This window comes from Heloderma suspectum, chromosome 3 (assembly GCF_057233095.1).
Source record: "Heloderma suspectum isolate Gila_16-S chromosome 3, 16-S_ref, whole genome shotgun sequence".
Taxonomy (NCBI): domain Eukaryota; kingdom Metazoa; phylum Chordata; class Lepidosauria; order Squamata; family Helodermatidae; genus Heloderma; species Heloderma suspectum.
Genome location: NC_139460.1, coordinates 330,791,407 through 330,804,566, shown reverse-complemented (window position 1 = coordinate 330,804,566; position 13,160 = coordinate 330,791,407).

Below are 13,160 nucleotides of genomic sequence, written 5' to 3'. Positions count from 1 at the left end.
ATGTGGCAGGCACTGAGATAGAGAGGTGGCAGTTGCCTGCTCTTAATCGCCGCACCGGGAGGGAGAGCTCGGCGCACGCCTCCCTTTCTTGGCGCCACCGACCTTTTTGTCGAGTGAATGGGAGAAAGCCTGCGCCGAGCCTGCCCGAACGGCAGCGAGTGGCAAGAGAACCTCGGGAAGTGGAGGAAGGAACTTGAGCCCTGCCTGTACTGCAGCTGCAAATTGAGTTGAAACCCACATTGGAAGCCTTCAGGAGAAAGGCAAGTATATGGAGTAAAAAGAGGGCCCCGCCTTTAGGAGAAAGGCCACTGGGCAGAAAAAAAGAGGGCCCCGCCTCATGAAGAAGGTCAGTGTTAGTATACGTATACAAAAGGTGACCCACCCGATTGGGGGTGGAGGGGGGACTTGATCACTCCCCCGAGCAGGCACTAATACTCAGCAAGGCGCTGAGGAAACTGCTTCGCTCTAGTGGAAAAGTGGGGAAGTGGGTGGCAGGGACATATGAATGAAGTGGTGAAACTGATGATTGTGTTGAGTGGCTACTGCGGTTTCTGTTGCATACCGTTGACCGTCCGGGTGCCCAGGCCAGTAGCGAAGTGCGTGGTGTAAAAATTCCTCTTGTGCCTGTCAGTGAGACCCCTTACTCACTGACCAATCCCCTTTCCTCTATTGTGTCCGTCTTTATCTTAGGAGGGAGGCTATGGGAGGTGGGGGAAGCAAGACTTGCACCCCCTTGAGATGTATGTTTAAAAATAAAAAAGGAAAAAGATTTTTTTTTAAAGGATTCAGAATAGAGAGAGGAAACAGCAAAAAGCTCAAGGTTGAGCTGAGAGAAAAAAAAGAACAAGATCTGAGGCTGTTAATTAGAGAAATGTTGCAGGACAGTCTGGCTTTTAACGAAGCGTGGGAGTGCGAGGCCTAAGAAGTAGCCGTTAGCCTAGTGCGCCGGGAGGGGGGGCAGGAGAATTGCCCACAACGTTCTGAGTTGTGCAACATCATCACCTCGCCTAATTGAGATGAAATCCCTAAGAAATAGAAACAGAAAATGAAGACCCAGAAGATGAAGGCGCAAAATGGAGAATAAAGGTGAAGACTACAGACCAGTCAGTCTGACATCAATCCCTGGGAAAATTCTGGAGCAGATCATAAAGCAATCCATCTGGAAGCACCTTGAAAACAATGCCGTGATTACTCAAAGCCAACATGGATTTGTCAAAAACAAGTCCTGCCAGACAAATCTGATCTCATTTTTGGATCAAGTCACCTCCCTTGTAGACCGTGGGAATGCTGTAGACATCATATACCTCGACTTCAGCAAAGCTTTCGACAAAGTGCCCCATGATATCCTGATGAGCAAACTAGCTCAAAGTGGGCTAGATGAAACAACGGTCTGGTGGATCCACAGTTGGCTACAGAATCGGACTCAAAGAGTGCTTATCAATGGGACCTTCTCAAGCTGGGGAGAGGTAATGAACGGGGTACCGCAGGGCTCGGTCCTGGGCCCAGTGCTCTTCCACATTTTTATGAATGACTTGGAGGAGGAGGTGCAGGGAATGCTGTTCAGATTTGGGGTTTGGAATGCCCCTTCCAACCCTACTATTCTATGAATCTATAAGAATCAGCCCCCAGGGCACAGGCTAGACCCCTCTTCGAGTACAAAGTGTGCCATAAGACTGTCCCAAGGCAGAATAAAGCGGAAAGACCACGATGAAGATCTCTGTTAAGGTAGCCGTGTTTAGCTTTGAACTGTGTTAAAATTGCATAGAGCCTGTAGACCATCAGATATATGATTTCTAAAGAGCATAACCATTAAGCTTTTGCCGTGGGATTCCCTGCAATGAAGAAATCTCACTAATTTAAGTGTCCAGTGTTAGACTGCCTGAGTGTGTGTGCTGAAGAGACCGAGAAACCAGACAGCATGTTCCTGGCCAAGCCAAAATCATGCTACTACCATGCTCCTAAAAGCTGAAATAAACTGTGTAAGCTGGGAGACCCAACCTGATTGAGAAGAAAAGAAGATATTGGAGTAACTGTCTTAAAAAACAGTGAGATCTGTGTAGCTGGCTGGCTGACGCTGTCAGTAATGTTACAACTTTAAATTAAGACTGTTTTCCTGTTTGAGACCCCAGCGAAGAAAGCTGACCCGAGTTATTTGTCGCCCGTGCCAAAGCAAAGATTTGGCTGCCCTGGGATTTACAAATACAAACAAACTGTGAAGCTTGCCTTTGAAGTCCTGCAAATCACCCCACCACCTCCCCGAAGAAGATTAATGGCTGCCTGAAAAATGCAAGTATAAGGCGTTGCCCATCATCCCCCAGCGTCCTGAGTTTCAGCACTTTGCTTTCGTGTACCAAGCTGAAGGGGAAGAGAAGAAAAAAAAGGGGGGGGTGATACTGTAAATCCCTGGCTAGCTTGTCTAGTAATAGATAGCCCCGAGAGCTTCCCCCCTTTTCACAGTGCTGTGAGGCTTTTAAAAAACTTGAACTCTCATTGCTGTAGACTGTGTGTCTGTGTTTGTAGTCAGCTCAGTGTTCAACAGGCTGAGTTGATCTATGACTTTTAGATTTCCTTCTGTTAGAACTCATGCAGCATAAAGTTGCCGATGCAAAAATGGTGACCTAGAACTCTTTGCGTGTGTGAGTATGCCCATCCCTTGATTTTGATGAGCCCTGAGCATGCAGCCAGAGGAGCAGTATAATTGCTGGATCTGCTCCATCATGCCTTACCATGCAAGAAGTGTTTTCCATTCATTGTGTTAAATTGCAGAAAAAGTTTGTTGTGTATATTTTATGATTTCTTAGATATCATAAAATATATGTGATATTTGCAGATTAGTGTTAGTTGCAACTCCAAATGATACTGAGTGTGGTTCCCAATGGATGACAAGAGAAAAGACAAAGACAAGCAGAAAAAGACAAAGACAAGTAGAGAAAAGACAGAGACAAGTAGAAAAGACAGAGAAATAGAGAAAGTGGCAGACAGATAGAGAAGGGGGGGGGGAAGAAGAAAGAAAAGGCAAGAGGCAAAGAGAAAGAACATTTGTAAAGAAGCGTGGCCATAGTTGCCCCCAGGGTGAATTAAAAGCAGCTGATTATGCCTAGAGCTTATTACCTGGGGATAAAGTAGCCACAATAATGTTCTTTAAAATAAGAAAATGTAACTAAAAGGAGAAGAAGAGCCTATCCCAAATGTGCATCATTGGGACTAGTGTAGAGCAGAAAGGTTTAAGTAAGTGAGTTTAACTTGCAAAAAAGACAAATGAAGAGACAAGGCTGGTGCACAGAGAGGAAAGTTTTATGTAAAAAGTTTGAAACATGATCTGCAATACAGGCAGATCAGCAAGAAAAAGAAAGCAAAAGAAAGAGAGATTTCTCTTCCCATACTAATGAGTGAAAGTGTTATCAAGCACTTTGCCTGGGAAGCAAAGTTTGTTTACAGGAAGCTGTGCCTGAGAACCAAACACTTCTAGCCTATGCTGAAAATGCTTGCTAGTGTTGTGCCGCCTCATGGGTAACATGTATAGTATAAAACCCATTTAGCCCAATGGCTCATGGTTCAGAAAAGCTGTCTGATCCAACCATTAGGTACACCTGTGTGCTGTAAGTTACCCAATAAAGTCTCCTTGTAAGTAAACCCCCCCGCTGGAATCCCAAAACACAAGCGGGGCTAGAGCGCCTCACCCAGTATCAAACCCTGCTGTTAGAAGCCATGAAGGCAGGAATGAAGTCAGTTAATATGACCAAAGTGTCTAAAGTGCTGCAAGGTGCCACCGAGGCCCCAGAGCGTACTTGGAGCGTCTTTTAAATGCCTATCGCCAGTATACCCCCCTCGACCCAGAGGCCCAAGAAGACGTGGATGAAAAAATAGAAGACCCGGCAGAGGATTCTTAAGAAACAACCAGTGTGCCCAGTGTGGACAAGATGGACATTGGTGGCATGAATGCCCAAATAAAATGAATCAAATACACAAAGGAGAAAACCAAAGGAGCCAGAACGGGCGAGAGAGAAGACAGCTTGTGAGGGGCCGTGACAATGACTTCATTCAATAGAGAGCCAGTGTGGTGTAGTGGCAAGAGTGCTGGACTGGGAGTCGGGAGATCCGGGTTCTAGTCCCCACTCGGCCATGGAAGCTCACTGGGTGACTTTGGGCCAGTCACAGACTCTCAGCCCAACCTACCTCACAGGGTTGTTGTTGTGAGGATAAAATGGAGGAGGAGGATTATGTACGCCACCTTGAGTTCCTTGGAGGAAAAAAGGCGGGATATAAATGTAATAAATAAAAATAAATAAATAAATAAAATGACTGACACTGGAGCGGCATCAAGAGCAAGCAAGCCTTAAACAAGAAGTCCAAACACTGGGCAAAGTTCTTCAAGCCCAGCGTCGCTTTGTCTTAGAAAATAAGCCCCCAATTCCCATCACAGTTCATCCTTTCCAACCAAGAGATGAAGTATAAGTTAAAAAGTGGAAAAATGACCCTTTGACTCCCAGATGGAGAGGGCCAAAAACTGTTATACTTTCCACCCCCACAGCTGTGAAAGTAGCTGGAGTTAAACCCTGGATACATTGGACACGAGTCAAAAAAGCAAAAGGGAAAATGGAGTGTAGCTGAAAATCCTTTAAAAGTCATTCTGAAAAAGCAGTAAGAAGATTCAGGCTAGACCTTACTGTGGGCACACCGGGAGACTGTCCACCCTGCGTACGGTCAGACCTGCAACTGGAGAATTGAAGAAGGGGACTAGACCCTACTGCAGCTTGCCAGGTGAATAGCTGCCCAGCGTACGGTCAGATCCCAAAGATCAAACATGCGTGTTGTAGTGTTAGTAGTGTTGCATTGTGTTTCCTTAATAAGGTGCGAAAAAGGGGGGGTCTGCCCCTGGAGGGGGAAGTCTGTCCCAGCGATTCGCTGATAATTACTGGCTTCACTTGGCTAACATCACTGGAGTAAAGCATTGTTCATCCTAATTCTACCAGTGTTGTTCATAGAGATACTGTTATGCCTTTGCATTCCTTGTCTTATGCGCTGTTTAACCAATCTGTTTTATGTCTCGGCTAGTAAAACTGCCGCCCTCTACGCTCTAATAGCCCAACAGGAGGTTAAGTGATATGTATGTTATAAAAAGTTTTGTATTGTGCTTTGCAGACTATTATGAGCATTCGCTTATCAGAAATGCTATAATTGTAATAAAATTATGCATTTAAGGGGGGAATGTAGCAGCCATATCAGGGGTCAGACTAAGTAGCCTCATGCTTCATGTTCTTGCTGAGCTCTTGCTCTCTGAAATATATAGAATCATAGAATCATAGAATCATAGAATAGTAGGGTTGGAAGGGGCCTACAAGGCCATCGAGTCCAACCCCCTGCTCAATGCAGGAATCCAAGTCAGAGCATCCCTGACAAATGGCTGTCCAGCCTCGTCTTAAAGGCCTCCAGTGTGGGAGAGCCCACCACCTCCCCAGGTAATTGGTTCCATTGCCGTATTGCTCTGACACTCAGGAAGTTTTTCCTGATGTTCAGCCGGAATCTGGCTTCCTGTAACTTGAGCCCATTATTCCGTGTCCTGCACTCTGGGATGATCAAGAAGAGATCCTGGCCTTCTTCTCTGTGACAACCTTTCAAGTACTTGAAGAGTGCTATCATATCTCCCCTCAGTCTTCTCTTCTCAAGGCTAAACATGCCCAGTTCTTTCAGTCTCTCTTCATAGGGCTTTGTTTCCAGTCCCCTGATCATCTTTGTTGCCCTCCTCTGAACCCTCTCCAGCTTGTCTGCATCCTTCTTAAAGTGTGGTGCCCAGAACTGGACACAGTACTCCAGATGAGGCCTAACCAGTGCTGAGTAGAGGGGAACTAGTACTTCCCGGGATTTTGAAGCGATGCTTCTATTAATATGTTTGTAAGCTGACGAGACACAGGAATTTCTTATCATGTCAACAAAGGCTAAGGTCATAGAATTTTATATCATGTTCTCTGCTGTTCTCTGCTTATCATGGCTACCCTATAACCCATTTCTTGTATTATAAACAATGGTGCTAGGAGAGGAAATGCTGAATACTGCAAACCCACACAGAAAGGGGCGGGGGAGATTTTGCATATGTGTCATAATGTCTATAAAAACAATCTGCTGATGTAAATCAGGGCTTTTGGCTCTTTGGAAGTGATTCCAGCCTTAAGCCCGCGCGTTAAATAAAGAAAAACTCTTTTTCCTTCACTCCGTGGTCTCTCTGAGTTCTGCAACACTGGCATGATCGAGAAGAGATCCTGGCCTTCCTCTCTGTGACAACCTTTCAAGTACTTGAAGAGTGCTATCCTGTCTCCCCTCAGTCTTCTCTTCTCAAGGCTAAACATGCCCAAGTTCTTTCAGTCTCTCCTCATAGGGCTTTGTTTCCAGCCCCCTGACCATCTTCGTTGCCCTCCTCTGAACCCTCTCCAGTTTGTCTGCATCCTTCTGAAAGTGTGGTGCCCAGAACTGGACACAGTACTCCAACTGGGTACTCTTTTCAGCTGACTCCATGGAAGCTAGTGCTTCTCCTGAAGATAATTTTGCATCTGGAAGGTTCCTCCAATTGAAATAAACATCAAAAATGAGAGCTTATGTCTAGGCTGCCCATAATGAGAAGACAGGATACCCTGGAGAAGATGCTGATGCTAGGGAAAGTGGAAGGCAAAAGGAAGAGGGGCCGACCAAGGGCAAGATGGATGGATGATATTCTGGAGGTGACAGACTCGACCTTGGGGGAGCTGGGGGTGGCGACAGCCGACAGGAAGCTCTGGCGTGGGCTGGTCCATGAAGTCATGAAGAGTCGGAAGCGACTGAGCGAATAAACAACAAAAAACAAATCAGAATGATGCTTAGCAAAAGAACAAGTAGGGCCAGAGCCACAAAATGACTTTAAAATGTTTGGGGTTAACTTTCAACTTTGTATCTTCTTGTTTTCTTTATTGTTTTATTATTTTTCTCACAAAACTATGCTGAAATTTAGAACTCTAGCCACAGGTTTTCCTTTAGAAGGAAGGGAAAGGTGATCTGATTCTAAAATTTTATTATTTTTTTATTTTTATTTATTTCATTTCTATACCGCCCAATAGCCGAAAATGTATCTCACTTATGAATTTTTCAAAGTTAGCACTTATTTTCCTATGTTTCAGTGATAGTCACCAATATTATTGTTTCTTAGTTTTAGTAGCAAGGTCAGGTTTTTCCCTTCCACGCTTACGGCCTAATTATTTACAGGACTGTTGCCGTCTTATAGTCCTGTCAAGGATCGATGGTTTTGATCAAATGTTTTTTCTATCTCTATTTTACCTTCTTTTATTTTTGAATTCTTATAAACCAGCGTTGGCCCTATTATTTGTTTCACTAATATGATGTTACACTAGAGACTTATTATTTTATTTTAATTTCAAGTTTAGAAATATAAGTCATTTTAATTAGAAGCTGGAAGACAGATTTACATTGATTAATAAGGTCTGTTTCGTCACTTGATTCCAGGGAAGCAGTTTGAGATGCAAATATATATGACTTTTAGTTTCTAATAAGGAAGTCTGGAAGACAGACCACAATTAAGGGAAAAGAACAAAGAAATGACCAAGGCTTTTGGTTCAGTAATTAATAAATGTAGAGCCACGTTTAACTGGAGTAAAAATTCTTAATTCAGATGGTAACCAACAAACAATCAGAACGCATGAATGTTTTGGGGTTTTATCAGAAGCAAAGGGGTTTTATATATCTTTGCTTTAAACAAAAGATGGATAGTTGCTGTGTTTTGGTGCTTTTTCCTTGCTGCTCTGCTCTGATGCTGTCCTCCCAAAATGAAGAGACAGGCAATTTCACTCTTTGGATATTCCTAGCTAGATCTTTTTCTCTCTCTACTGCAACTTTCTTTCCCAATGTTTTGAGTATGCTTACCCCCTTAGAGGAGAAACTATTTCTCTTTTGAATTTTCATGTTTACCATAGTTCTCTTCCTTTCTATAGCTGCTTTCCTTGAGCTATGCGTTTCAAAGATCAGTTTTCTAAATAGGCTGCTTTACGATTTCTTTGGTTTTTCTCAAACATTTGTGGATTGTACTTAAGGATTTTTGAATACTTTTTATATTCTTGTCTAGAGATTCCTTTTAAACACTTTTGGGACTTTTTGCCTGGAAACCATCTAAGAATCCTGAACTCTCCATTTGAGTCATAGATATGTATTTCTCTTATCGCTAGAATGCTTGTTAGTTGGGCTGGAGAGGGTGTCAGACCTTGGTGTGGTTCTGGCTTAATGATTGGTTTCGGCGTAATGATCATTCTCCATGTGCTCACTGGAGCAAGTTAAAATAGAGGGATAAATAAGCTGGTTTTTCACAGTGGAAGTGTGGACTGGGACCTTGTCAGAACTCCTGGTGGAACTTGGTCAGAGCCTCCTGTCCATGAGTTCAGATAATAAGGATGTCCTTAATGTATCTCAAGTAGAAAAGAGGCTTTTGGGACAGGAACTGAGAAAGTGTTGTTCTAAGTCCGCCTTGAAAATGTTGGCATATGTGGGGCCAAGTGAGGACCTATGGCAGTGCCATTGAGCTGAAGATATAGGTTCTTCCCAAAGCTGACATAATTGTAAGTACAAAGTGGCAGAGTTTGGTGCCTAGATATGCTGTAGGGTCATCAGCAATGATATTCCTGATGGTTTGTAGTCCATTCTTGAAGGAAAGGCGGGATATAAATATAACAAAGGAATATTTGTGGAGTACATTGGCGTATAGGGTCATAACATCAGTGGTGGCTAAGATGGTGTTTTGTGGGAGAGTGGCAGTGGATTGTAGTCCTCCCAAACTATCCTAAACATCTTCGCAGAAGCATATGAAAAGCTCGGCCTCTCACTTAACATCAAAAAAACCAAAGTGCTTTACCAGCAAGCACAAAGCAATCCCTCTGTAGTGCCATCAATCCAGCTTAATGGTGTGATGCTGGAAAATGTCGATCACTTTTCTTATCTTGGCAGCCATCTCTCCACAAAAGCCGACATCTACGCTGAAATTCAGCATCGCCTGAGCTCTGCAACTGTAGCATTCTCCTGAATGAAACGTAGAGTGTTGGAGGATCGGGACATTCGCAGGGAGACCAAAATGCTTGTTTACAAAGCCATTGTACTACCAACCTTACTGTACGCCTATGAAACATGGACCATCTATAAACGCCACTCCCAGCTTCTCGAAAAATTCCACCAACGCTGCCTCCGAAAAATTCTGCAAATTACTTGGGAAGACAGACGAACTAATGTGAGCGTATTGGAAGAAGCAAAGACCACCAGCGTTGAAACAATGATTCTCCAACATCAACTTCGCTGGATCGGCCATGTTGTTCAAATGCCTGATTATCGTCTTCCAGAGCAGTTACTCTGTTCCCAACTTTTGAATGGAAAACGGAATATTGGTGGACAGCAAAAGAGATTTAAAGATGTTCTTAAAGCTAATCTAAAAAAATGTAACATAAGCACTGAGAACTGGGAAGCTCTAACTCATAAGCATTCAAACTGGAGGTCGGCCTATATTAAAGGTGCTATGGACTTTGAAGAAGCACGAGTACAGAGCAAAAGGGAGAAATGAGCTCAGCGGAAGGCACATCAAGCAAACCCTCACCGTGACCACCTTCCACCTGGAAATCTATGTCCTCACTGTGGGAGGCTGTGTAGATCCAGAATCAGCCTTTACAGCCACCTGCAGACCCACTGCTAGAGATTAATGTGTTGATTGACCTATCTTCTATGAATCTGTCTAATCCTTTTAAAGAGTTATCCATACAGACTCTGTCTTTGGAAGACAATCTTACTTGGTCAGGAGTGATCACCATGATGGTGGCTAAGATGGTGTTTTGCGGGAGAGAGGCAGTGGATTGTAGTTTCCTCACGAAGACAGCGGTATCCCACATGCAACTTGGAGTATGTAGATTTGGTCTTCAACATCTGTAGGAAATTCATTCATCAGGTTATGTAGTTCCTTCAGGTATTCCTCAGTGGGAGCCAAGGATAGGGGCTAGTAAAAGGTGGTGCTTCTCCGCCTCCTGTATGTAGTCCAACTTGTTCATGGTGGCAACAGCTCTTCTTTATGTCAGATTTCTTTCTGCAGCTGTGGAAGGCATCACCTTCTGCATGGCTGAGATTGTGTGGTAGATTATGCTATTTGATTACCACAGTTTGGGATTGGCGGTGGAAGTACTCTGTGTAAAAAATCTAGTCCAGTGTTCTGACCATCTGGAGGAGGCCATGCTGAATTTGTCTTCCTGTAACATTTGCAGAATGTTTGTTGTGCATCCAGAGGTGGGCTGGGAAGATGGTTGTTCTGCTTTGGTGCATTGATTAGTGTCATGTTGAAAATGTTTGGTGGGAAAAAGCCCCTACGTTACCACAGAATTGTATCTTATGTATGGACTTGGAGGAGCAGAATGGTAGGCTCCATGGAAGAAAAGATTCCTTTGCCTGGTTCAGTGGGTAGCTGGATAGATTCAGAAGGTTTGAGGTGAATTCAGGTGTGCCTGTTGTGACCATTGGATGTATGCAGTAGGTTAGATCATGTAATTCCTTCTGCTTCTTTCTTTCTTACATTTATATCCCTCCTTTTCCCAAGGCAGCGTACCTGATCCTCCTCTCCATTTTATCCTCACAACAACCCTGTGAGGCAAGTTAGGCTGAGAGTCAGTGACGGGTCAGTCGTTCACAGAGCTTCAGAAAACCAAATCGCACATGTAACTTGCCTGGGAGTATTTCTGCCAGGTATTTGGACAGTGTGGAAGGTTGTTTCTTTACAGGGGGTTCCAGATCTGAGATTTCATTCTTGAGTATTTTGTTTGCTATAAAGGATGCTGTAGTTTTTTGGAGAGAGTGTAACACAACCTTTCACCATAGTCCATGCAGTACATAGACTTTAATGGATTTTTCACTTTCAGTCCCTTAGAAATGATGTCCTACTGTTTGCATTTGGTTAGAAAGATTCTATCTGCCTGTATCTGGATGAGTCTCTTTGTGGGATTGGTGGATTGCCACTCCATATGGCTAAATTTGGTGCCTTCCATTGTAACAATTTCCAGAGGAACAGCTGTGTTGAAACAAAAGCAACAGAATCTTATGGCACCTTAAAAATGAACAAATTTATTATGTCGTAATAGTCTAGACTTTTGTGGACTATAGTCCACTTCATCAGATGCTTGGAATGTTATCCTGTAACTTACAGGCACCATTTACAATTCTCTCCCCCCTCCCTTTATTTAAAATTATGAAGTGGACATCCATGAATGTTTATGCCATAATAAAGGTGTTAGTTTTTAAGATGCCACAAGACCCTTTGTTGCTGTTGCTGCAACAGACTAACACAACTACTCCTCCGGACTCCATGGATTCTTTTAGTGTACTGCTCCTGCCATTGACAAGCAGATAGTCTGCCTGAAGTGGCCTTGAATTTGATGTTGCAGGCCCCCGGGCATCCAATTCTGGGGACCTCAACTACTACAGGGCCTCCTTGTAAAGCATGACTCAGGACTTCACTGTCACCACAAAAACCATAGTACTATCCCAGAGTATTGTGAGCTGTAAACATGTAGATCACGTTCTGCTTACAATGACGACGATCCAGGGGCAGGGGCAGCGTTCACAGTGCCTTTGTTATAACAAGTCACGAGCTGGTGGGGTTTGGGCCTTCAGGGGTCCGTACCTTCTGCAGAGGTGGGGGAATCAGTTTGGCTGGTTCACCCAGAATCTAACAGATCTTACTATTTTGAGGGCTTTTGTGGAATTACTTTCGGACATGGCTCGTGATTCCAATGAAGCGCTAGTTATACTGTGGAATAGAGATGGCTTGGGCTGTAGAGTTGAACATTCCTAGATGTTCCTTTCCCAATGCCTAGAAATTAGTTCTCTGTATTCTGGGGATCTTCGCAGTTGGGGTGATGACTAATATGCAGTTGAAGACCAATCTGGGGGTGGATTTGACCATGGAGGCTCTGGCCCATTTGGCCGCCCACTCTGTGGCAGCGCCGGCTTTGTCAAATGACCATTTTCCATCCACACTGCGTTTTCGCAGCGCCATCCGATCCAACTTTTCCAAGCGGCGAGGGCTCTTCCCGCATGGAACCCAGCCCCTGCTAGGCTTGAGGCCCACAGCTTGGGTCGCGTTAGGTTAAACAGCTGTATTAGCCTGTTTGCCCAAAAGAATGAATGGGGGGGACACAGCTGACGGCGGGGCGGGGGAAGGAAAGCTGCGAGTCAAAGGGCTCTGCCAGCGACTGACTGCGTGGGGCAACTCGCGGCCCGGCCAGCAGGGGGCCCGAGGCGGTTCCGAGGAGCCTCGACGACGGCCCGGGCCCAGGGCGGCGCGCGGGGGGGCTGGCGGGCACGTCCCGGGCGAGCGGCGCATAACGCGCGCCAGGCGACGAGAGCCGCCCAGGGCCGCGCGGCCGCAGCAGCGAGCGCCGCCGCCCGGCGGGGCCGGCTCCTCTCCCCAGCGCGGCCCTTCCGCTCCTCTCGCCGGCCCCGTGCGCGCGCTCAGCTCCGGCACTGCCGCGCCCGGGGCGGGGCGCAGCGACCGGCCCCGACGCCAGGCGGGCGGGGCGGAGCAGCGCATCGCCGCTTCTGGGGCGCCCCCGCGGGGGGCCGCCGCCGCCGGCGCAGCGGCAGACTGCCGGGAGGGCCGCCCGGGGCGCGGCCGCTCTCGCGCGGCGGGGCCGCGGCGGGCCCTTCTTCGCCGCTCCGGCACGTGCGCCGAGTCGGCCGAGGCGCCGCAGGTCCGGCGGGCCGCCGGCCGGCCCCTCCAGGCGCCGCCGCCCGCCCGCCGCCGCCGCCGCGACTGCGGCAGCCTCCGCCGGGCGCCGGCCGGGCCGGCCAGCGGCTCGAGCCGAAGGGCGCGGAGAAGGCTTACCTGGCGCCAGCGGGCGGCTCCATGCGCACGGCCCGCCGCTCGGGGCGCCGCCGAGCTCCGCGGGGAAGCCTGCGCCGCGAGGCCCGCGAGCGGCGGAGGGCGCGCCGGAGGCCCCGGCGCCGCGCGGAGCGGGCCGGCGGGGGCCCGCGGCGCCCCTGTGGCCGGCGGCGGCGAGCCGCGAAGGCACAGGCGGCCTCGGCCCCCGCGCCAGGAGCGGCCTTCCCTGCCGGCACTGCGGGCCCGGTTCAGCGGGCGGGGGAGCGGGCCGCCGGGGCGCCCA